Source organism: Sinohyriopsis cumingii, chromosome 4, assembly GCF_028554795.1.
Source record: "Sinohyriopsis cumingii isolate HCF-2022 chromosome 4, ASM2855479v2, whole genome shotgun sequence".
NCBI lineage: Eukaryota > Metazoa > Mollusca > Bivalvia > Unionida > Unionidae > Sinohyriopsis > Sinohyriopsis cumingii.
Window position 1 is genome coordinate 64,993,826 of NC_142964.1, and position 10,588 is coordinate 65,004,413.

General features: G+C 33.4%; 1 protein-coding gene across 1 annotated transcript in view; it reads right to left on the reverse strand.

Annotated features, from left to right (window-relative positions):
- LOC149801344 (uncharacterized) overlaps positions 1–4,289 on the reverse strand; it is a 28,382-nt gene extending 24,093 nt beyond the window's left edge. Inside the window, exon 1 of the mRNA XM_089955395.1 lies at positions 4,172–4,289. The gene's annotated coding sequence lies outside the window, so the exon portion shown is untranslated. The remainder of the gene's footprint in view (positions 1–4,171) is intronic.
- Between the last annotated feature and the right edge of the window lie 6,299 nt (positions 4,290–10,588).

Below are 10,588 nucleotides of genomic sequence, written 5' to 3' on the forward strand. Positions count from 1 at the left end.
AATGATAGTCGAAAACATTTTAAAACTGTTTTGAAACAACTCCTATAAATGTACATCTGAACATATGCACAGGTGTCTTCAGGTCAGATTGTTCATCTATTTAGACTATTAGGGTCAGTGATGTCACTGAGGAATAATCTCAACTTTAAAACTAAATTTTAAGCGGGGTATATTCTAAGCTAATTGGGAGTGTTATGGACTTTCACAATTTTTGGTAAAGTTTTGAAAACGAAAAAATAAATTCCCTGTTTTAGTAGCAATTGATGAATTATTTATACTATTTGTAAATAAAATAATAAAATCTGGGTGCTCATATCAGTTAGAATTAATTACATACAATAATGTTAGAATTAATTACAATGTATATAATTTCCGCTGTGCTTACTGGATGTCATATGGACATATTACATGGTGAAATAACCAGCCGATCTTAAACCCTACGATAAATGAACAAACTAACAACGAACGGTGCAAACTTAGATTTCAACTAGCCTAATCGCTTTCGACTCTTAGTCTCTGTCAAAGGTAGTTACAAACAAGACAAACAATAAATACAAAATAAAGTGTTGAAATTACAAATGTTTACATGACGGTATTGAATAAATATAATGATTGATTGAAAACATTCTATGTCGCGCCTAACTGGTTTGAGATCCGATGATAAAATAGAAACCTGGTTGGTATCGAGCCCTAAAATGAACAGAGCCATCAGTTTTCTTAATGTAAGGCGGTGTAACCGTAAACTATACCCAAGCAGATTTAATGCATTATTTATGTAAAGACTATAACAATTAATAATAACGGCAAGAAGCTGCCCCCCTCCTTTTTATATGTGTATAGGTAAGCAAGTAGCAAAATGAATGAATTATTTACCTGAAATAGTGGAATTTATACAGAGATTTTTTCTTTTTGCGTGTGGCTGCTCTTTTTTAATCTTGGTGTAAGTCGCTTGGTTACACTGTTCAAAGGCGGCATATGCAGTTGGATTCTTTCTCTGTCATGGATTTAGAATCTCAGCTGCAGTTATGCGAGAATTTTCAGTTAGCATCAATAAAAGCATGGCTCTGGGAAGAGACCTGTTCTGCAACTGGAATTATATCTGCTTGTTTTACACACAAACACACACGCCTTCATTTCACGTATATCTATCTATATCTATATATATATATATATATATATATATATATATATATATATATATATATATATATATATATATATATATATATATATATATATATATATATACACGTGTGTGTGTGTGTGTGTGTATTTTATGGTTACATGTGTGTCAAACACTGTAGTAACTGTATTATTTGTACATATACGTTGTATTTATGGTTCCAGTATTTTATTACGTGAGGTCTTAATGTCAAATTGGTTGATTCTTAACAATATTTATTATGCTCCAAAGATAAAGTTATTATTATTATTATTATTATTATTATTATTATTATCAGTAGTAGTAGTATTAGTATTAGTATTATGTGATTCTTTAGCTAAGTGTTATCAATTTGATCCGAGTTGACGCCGCGAACCTAGAAATATCAAAATGTATGATAGAGAGAACTCTACTTATATGTGCTCACTTGTCCAAGGATCTTTTCAATGTTATTTTTCACCCCCCTCCCCCTTTAACAGTCGAGATCACGGATAATTACTGGGATATCCTGACCTGTCCGATGACCTTTGAATGGTGTTCTCCATCCCTCTCTTTAACAGTCCGAGATCACCGATGATTACTGGATGTTGTTTCATTCTTTGATGCTCCATGGTTTCTTGATTTCTGTTTCAGGATCTGTATTTTTATAGTTTCTTCATTTTTTGGTGTGTGTGTGTGTGTGTGTGTGTGTGTGTGTGTGTGTGCATTTCTGTCTACAGATACTGGTTTGTCAATAATGAATCAATTATTTTTAACTTTGCTTTTTACTATTAGGTCAGGTATGTTTGTTTTGATTTTATGGTCTGTGTGGATCGGCCTGTCCCAGAGTGTGGTTGCGTACATATTGTTCGACGTGACTACGTATCTTCCAGTGGGTGTAGGCTACTGCTCTGTTGTGCCTTTCTATGTATTTCTGGGGTTTTCTGCAAGTAGAGAGCAGCCCGTGGTTATATGTTCAATGGTTTCTTCGATTTGGTTGCTCATTCAGAACAACGGAGTGGTACTATTACTGATTATTCTGTTTTGGAAAGAGCAGATAGTAATCCTTTTGATTTTGGAGCTTTATTATGAAACTCCGTTTCAGCTTTAAGTCCATTGCTTTGTAGCCAGCGGTCTGTTTAATCGTTTCAGTTTCCCACGATACACACCATGCATCTGTTTTCTTCCTACTCGTTCGCTAATTGTTGCTCTAATGTTTCTTTCACGTCTCGTTTGTATTTTATTTCTTTTGCTGTGACAGACTGGTCACTTCCTACGTCTGGCTTTACAGTGATATTCCTCAGAAATGTTTCAGTTTCTTTTGTGCCTCAAACTTTCTTTTAGTTCTGTTCATGTTTGAAGACATCTTGGAGAAGTTCATCCGATCTCTTCTGAAGGTAAAAAAGGAAAGCAGGTTAGGTTTCTTGCTTTTCTGTCTAGATTTTGTAATTTTGACAATGTCTAGTCAATGTAGTTGAAACTATCTGTCACTACAGGGAGAGCGGTGTATTGATAGCTGTGACCATATTTGCAGCACAACGTTCACTTCCTGGAACAAGTCTTGCCCGTCTGTAGTACCCCTTTTCTATGTTTTGTTTTGTCCACAGATCTCTAAGGTTGGTTCCATCTTCTTCGTTTATTCTTAAAATCTTGTATAGTTCTCCGTGTCCAGTGTCTTTATTAATTATGTATGTGTCAAGATTAATAATGTGTGATTCTGTTAGTTGTCCATGCTTGAATATAATCTTTGCACATTTTTCGATACCAAAATCCATTTTGATATCCTTGTTGAATATTGACACAGTGTGGAAAAGAGTTTCAAGCTGGTCAGCATCATCATCGTCGTCGTCCTCGGTGGTGGTGTTCTTGTAAGAAAACAATTAAAGAAGGAGGGGATGAAGCCCAGGAGAGCATCAAATCCAAAGAACAAGAGACAATTATGTATCCCATCAGGTAGATTACATTGTGCAAAAGTCGTGGACCCATGGCTGTGGTAGATATTGGAAGACTGTTAAAGATGTGGTGCATCGTGTGAAATGTGCTGGGAGACCATTGGATATGTGTTAGAGAGTGGGATTTGTGGTATACTGTTGAAAAATTGGGATACTGAAGCAACTGGTGTGTTGGCTCCCTCGTGATAGAGATAAAATCAAGAAATTGCACAAAAAGAAAGAATAGCTGTTAGAAGTAAAGTACTTGAGCAATCCAGTCAGCGAAAAATGGCAACACACGTACACGCACGCACTGACACTCACATACATTAAAAAAAGGATTAGATATAGGAAAAAAGACAATATGAAGGAAATTGTCTATTGAAGATAAGGTCACAAGAGGAGCTGAACATGTTTTATGAGACCGAACTGTCTCATATACACTTAAAACATCTGGGGAGGTTTTCTTTCTCGACAATTTACATTAGCTTAACATGTAAACATCTCTTGAAAGAAATGAGAAAAAATAAATGTGAAACGTATTTGATTAAATTTGCTGAAAACATCTAATAAAGAAATTGTTACGTATAAACTAAATCAGAATGAACCAGTAGTACAACTTTGATAGCTGCTTGTATAATACCTCCTTGGAGTACTTGAAATGATCTAATCGCAAAACCTAGCTCTGACGTAATGATTCACACACGGTAAGACTATTGTTATATATATATATATATATATATATATATATATATATATATATATATATATATATATATATATATATATATATATATATATATATGACCAATTTTGTAAGTTTAGATTTCTTGTTTTATTGCTTGAAACTATAAAAAAATCTAAAGACAGAAAAGTTACAAATGTAGACGAAAAAGCAATAGCCCTTTTCTCCTTAACATTCTTCTCTACACTAGCAGGTGTCCTTTTTGTTAAGAAAAGCGTTCAATAATACCGACTTAACAAACCTTCATTTTGCATGATAATGACATCGGAAAAGTTAAGAAGAGTAAATTAAATCCATATTGTGTATGACGCGGACAGCAGTACAAGTGTTCAGTATTGACTTGTTGATTCTTACCTCTGAGCCCAACGTTAGAGACAGTAAAATCGAATCGACAGCTCGCATAAAATCCCTTCAACACTGAGCATTCATCGACAAAGTTCCTTCTCGGCCTGTTGCTGAGATAACAACAGCTCGTTCCTCGGTCTCTTTCTGAATAGTCTTTCGATCGATCTGACCTCTCCTTTTATGCATTTGTGAAAACCTGAATTATTATCGATTTGGAAACGGATTTAGACTGATCCGTTTTGGTGGAAGGCAATTTTATTAACAGAACCTCTTGTCTTTACTAGCATCAATAAAATGTGTGTGTTTGTAGACAATAAAATATAATTGAATATTGACTTTAACATAAGTAGCTCCCTTTTCTTTGATATGATATTCTAACTTATTGCATTTCGAATTTACAGCAATCTTGTTACACCCATTATTGGTAAAGAGTGATGATCAAATGGTATAACACACGCACAGACACACACATTTATGTATGTATGTATGTATGTATGTATGTATGTATGTATGATGCATGTGTGTGTGTGTGTGTGTGTGTGTGTGTGTGTTATCAAAGAAAATGGCATTTTATCGCAGAAGCAAGGATTTTTAAATTATGTAACATACAAATCGTTGTAATGGGAATGAAACAATAGCCAAGCTACAAAAAAGTAAAAAAAATTCTGGTACCGACACAGTCTTCTTTCAAATTTTTTTTACTTAATGTTTTATTTATTTTTAAAAGCAATTGATCAAAAAATTATTTTAGTTCACTTATTTACAAATCTGGAAATCTGGATCCAATGGACATCAATTCTGGTTAGCCATTGTTGATGTGACTGGTACCCTTACGTATTGTTGGCTAATATACCTTCAATATCTCTCATCACAGCAATGCAACAGTAGCAGTCTCAATTATTTACATAGATTAACGTCAAGTTTGTAATTAATCGTCATAATACGTTAGTGATAAACCGTTGTTGACGTCAATTGTCATGTATGGTTTATTTTGATTACAATCACAGGTTGTTCCAGAATAATTATTATGACCTATTATTGAAATGGTAAAGGTAGTTGTAAAACTGCTGAAAGCATTTTCTTATTATTCAATAGTCGTTGTATTTTGTCTAATAAAAATGAAAAATGAAGGGCCTGACTTTACTCTGTATTTTCTTTCCCGCATTAAAAAAAAAAACCCAGATATACAACGGTCTCTAATTTCACAAGCTGTCGCAAAGATGACGACAGATTTCAGCAGAAATATAAAATCATATTCTTTCTTTCTCTTTCTTTTGCTCGATAAATACTGTTAATTTAGATCCGGTGAAATAGAACAGCTGGTGAATATACGCAAGATAACACACGCGATTGCCGGTTTGATATAATAAAAGCACTGTTACTCAGAAAACCGAAGGTAAAAATACTCGTATAAAAACAAGATTCAAAATTTCATGCCAAATAAAATCTTCACGGTTTTTTATAGCATAAAATCACAACAAATCTGTTACAAATTCGCCATAACCGCCAATTTTTCTGTAAATATAACGTGTGAAATAGGAAATGATGGACGTTAATTTTTATTTGAATCAAATATCTATTTAGAACTTTTCTGAACAAATACCAGACAGCATACTATTTTTCATGCTGGAACAAATAGAGGCTTGAAGATTCACACATCATGCGAAAGTACCAATATCGTAGATGTGGTAGGATGAAGGATGATTCGACATACGTACATATAATCTCTATGATATTACTAAGAATGTGGCAACATTGACGTTGAGGTATTTCGATCGATTTCTAGCTGATCAAGAAATCACGCAAATTTTCGTTTCTATACCACGGGTCACCAAAATACAATCGAACAATCAGTGCTTCCAAATTACAAAAATCTAAAACTGTTCAAATTATAAAATGGACATTGCAAACCTAACAGTATTAAAATGATAAAATGGGGGTTACAAGCCTAACAGTGTTAAAAGCATAAAATGGGGGTTACAAACCTAACAGTGTTAAACAGTGTTAAAATCATAAAATGGGGGTTACAAACCTAACAGTGTTAACATCATAAAATGGGAGTTACAAACCTAACAGTGTTAAACAGTGTTAAAATCATAAAATGGGGCTTACAAACCTAACAGTGTTAAAATCATAAAATGGGGCTTACAAACCTAACAGTGTTAACATCATAAAATAGGAGTTACAAACCTAACAGTGTTAAAATTATAAAATGGGGGTTACAAACCTAACAGTGTTAAACAGTGTTAAAATCATAAAATGGGGGTTACAAACCTAACAGTGTTAAAATCATAAAATGGGAGTTACAAACCTAACAGTGTTAAAATCATAAAATGGGGGTTACAAACCTAACAGTGTTAAACAGTGTTAAAATCATAAAATGGGGCTTACAAACCTAACAGTGTTAACATCATAAAATGGGAGTTACAAACCTAACAGTGTTAAAATCATAAAATGGGGGTTACAAACCTAACAGTGTTAACATCATAAAATGGGGCTTGCAAACCTAACAGTGTTAAAATCATAAAATGGGGCTTACAAACCTAACAGTGTTAAAATCATAAAATGGGGCTTACAAACCTAACAGTGTTAAAATCATAAAATAGGAGTTACAAACCTAACAGAGTTAAAATCATAAAATGGGGGTTACAAACCTAACAGAGTTAAAATCATAAAATGGGGGTTACAAACCTAACAGTGTTAAAATCATAAAATAGGAGTTACAAACTTAACAGTGTTAAAATCATAAAATAGGAGTTACAAACCTAACAGTGTTAAAATCATAAAATGGGGGTTACAAGCCTAACAGTGTTAAAATCATAAAATGGGAGTTACAAACCTAACAGTGTTAAAATCATAAAATGGGGGTTACAAACCTAACAGTGTTAAAATCATAAAATGGGAGTTACAAACCTAACAGTGTTAAAATCATAAAATGGGAGTTACAAACCTAACAGTGTTAAAATCATAAAATGGGGGTTACAAACCAAACAGTGTTAAAATCATAAAATGGACATTATTATGTAGTCATAACCCTTATTAACTGAATTTAAGGGAGGTGATTCTGATCGATTTATACCGCGGTCCACCCAGTAAAGATGTGAAAAGAACTTGTCCGTTGAAACCAGAGAACCAGGTTTTTGTTGTCCTAGTTCTTGCTGATTCATTTTGAACACGACTTTTTTTCTTAAAAACTGATTTCTTTTGAAGTATTTGTATTTGAAAGAAAACGTTGAATGCCTAAAATTTAATTCGTGAGAGATGACACAGCAGAACGCTGTGGGGAACTACCTGTCGTACTGTCATGGATGAAGAAAACTAATTTGAAAAAAAACTTTGAATTTTTTTGCGTATTTCTAAAACTGTGGAGATAACGAGGGAGTGAAAAACGTCATACGTGTTTGTATTAAACGCTTGCTCTTATTTTCTTTTACTTATTAAAGAAAATCCGCGTTTATACATAACCTGCGGGCGAAAGTGTTTACTCTTCTATTCCCCTTCCTTTATAAACTATACAAGCTGAAAGGGGGTCCCGACTGGGTCCCGAGTGGCCGAGTGGTCTAAAGCGCTCATCGTTACGGTTCACTAACAACTCACCTCTGTCTGCCTGTGTTCGAGCCTCGGATTCGGCCAATGTGGGTATGTGAGAAAGCTTGCCGGTAGCAGAGAGAGAGAGAGAGAGAATAAATAGGAGTAACACACCTTTTCCTTGTATGAATATATTATAAATTACTTAATGACTATTTGTTCAAATTTATTTGCAATGAATTGCATAAGATATATATGTATATAAGCATTAGTGTGTAACAGCACACCAGGACAATACTAGCTATATGATACCGATGAGGCACAAAGTTATGAAAACGTAAATATAACGATTTGCAAAAAAATCTCTACCTACCTAAACGTAAATATTAGTCCGCCGAGATAAGAGGTAAACAGGTACAAATGTCAGATTTCTGTAAAAGTTATTAAATTAAATGGTAAAGGTAAAAGAGATAAAATTCATAAAATATTGGGCTTGCATTATCGTCATCTTAACTGTGCCTAACTAACAATTATGAATGGAAAGTTCGAAAACGGACCCTTACGTCACACTGTCGAAAGTCTGACGTTTAATTACAGCTCTGTATAAGGATAAGGCAACCTCTCTCTCTCTCTCTCTCTCTCTCACACACACACACACACACACACACACAGCACGCTCGCACGCACGCACGCACGCACAAACACACACACTCTCATTTCTTTGAAACGTCAACATTAGCAATATTTGCACGAGTAAATCTGTCCCTAGGTTATAGCTTCTTTCATGCACAGAATAGTTACTGGACGTCAATAACACTCAATTCGTAGATATGCAGTTTCAATACCGGTAATTACTAGATTAGCAAATTACAAACTGCTCTTTTGATAATTTGATCAGGAAACATTATAAAAGAATAAAACTGTTTCATAAAGAACTGTATAAAAAGCAATAAAAATATTTGAAAGGGATGTATAATGATTCGGTGTTATAAAGCGAACATCATCAATAGCATTATTACAACCATTTTTGTTTTTATACAGACGATCAGTTGATGATAACAATGTATAGATGGTTAATAACAATGTCTACCTGGGTGATAACAATCTCTACCTGAATGATAGCTTTTCTACCTGGACGATAACAATGTCTACCTGGATGATAACAATGTCTGCCTGAATAATAACATGTTTACCTGGGTGATAAAAAATGTCTACCTGAATGATAACATGTATAACTTGACGATAACAATGTCTACCTGGATGATAACAATGTCTTCCTAGATAATAACAATGTCTATGTACATGAAAACATTTCTAACTGGACGTTAACAATGTCTACCTGCATGATAACAATATCTACTCCTATGATACGTGTTTAGGCTCAAATAAACAGTAACAAGAGAAAGAGTGAAAACAACAAGCTTTGAACAATTTAACAAATAATTTATTTCCATGATAAAAAACACTATAAAAATGAAAAATAAAAACTTTTTCTCTTAAGAATCAAATCCCAAAATAATCCAAGAATAATCCACGAATACAATTTTAAGAATCAAATCTAAAAATAATCCAAGAATAATCCACAAATAAAATTTTTAGAAGTCCTAATAATGAAATGTTCTAATGAATTCAAGTTCGAGTCCCGACGAACAGTCCACGATGGAAGGCGATGACATATGCTGTATCATGTACAGTGTTGTTGTCTACAGTTCCTTGTAGAAATACAAGAAATAACAATCCAGTGTTGGAAATCCGAATAAAATTGTCAAGAAAAATTCTTTGTTCAAGAATTCTGTATGAACACTCAAACATTTCCGGAGAAACAAATTAATCTTTTAGAATCCAAATTATCTGAAGAAAAATTAACATATAACTCGAAAACTGGCTACAACAGAAGGAAACTACTTGACATCAAATGTTTTAAACCCAGACTGAGATAATTTCACTAAAACAATGGTTGTACAGTAATTTTGATACGCAGAATAGGTACCCGTATGAGGGTCACGTGATCATGTTTACATCACGCACTCTTAACATGGCCCTGACAAAACCAATCATTTTATTCTAAGAATAAACTTTTAAAAGTTGTTTACTTCAATAAATCTATTCACATGTGTATGGTCGTGTATCCAATACAGTCTCGATCTCACTCTTATTATTCCCACAATAAAAATAAATTAAAAAAAAGAACTTGTTCACGTAGCTGTTACTAATTTTGAATTAAGGTCAGAAACTTGGTCAGCCTTAGGTGTTTACAATTAGAGTCAGGTCCAACAGATTTTCTGAAAAAAATCCTAATCACGTAAACAAGATTATATTATAATAACATGTACTAGAATATAAATAACTTAAAGCTGACAAAAAACAATAAAATTAAAATAAATATAAATTAAATCAGATATACGTAACACTACCTGGATGGTAACAATATCTACCTGAATAATAACGTCTTCCTTGACGATAACAATGTCTACGTGGATGATAACAATGTCTACCTGAATCGATCAGGAGAACTATATCTTACCAGTTAATGAACCTGAAAATTCATAGACCGTCCTGTCTAAGCACTAAAGGGGATTTGTTATATCAATTATTTGCTTAAATTTGTAACCCATAACAATATGATACAGAAGAAAGTAAGCTTCATCCAATTATTTTCTTTCTTGATCTTATCAGTTAATGTTTCTCTTTTATTCTTGAACTTCAAAGCAATTAATTCCTATGCAATCGTATTCAAAGGCGTGGATCACAATGAAACCTCAACACAAGACTGTACTTTCAACAAAAATCTCAGGACGACGTGACACGTTTACATATTTGAAAAACCAAATTTTTCCGTAAGAAAAAACTACACATATTTTTTATAATATTTTGGTGCCGTCGTCTATGACAAAAATA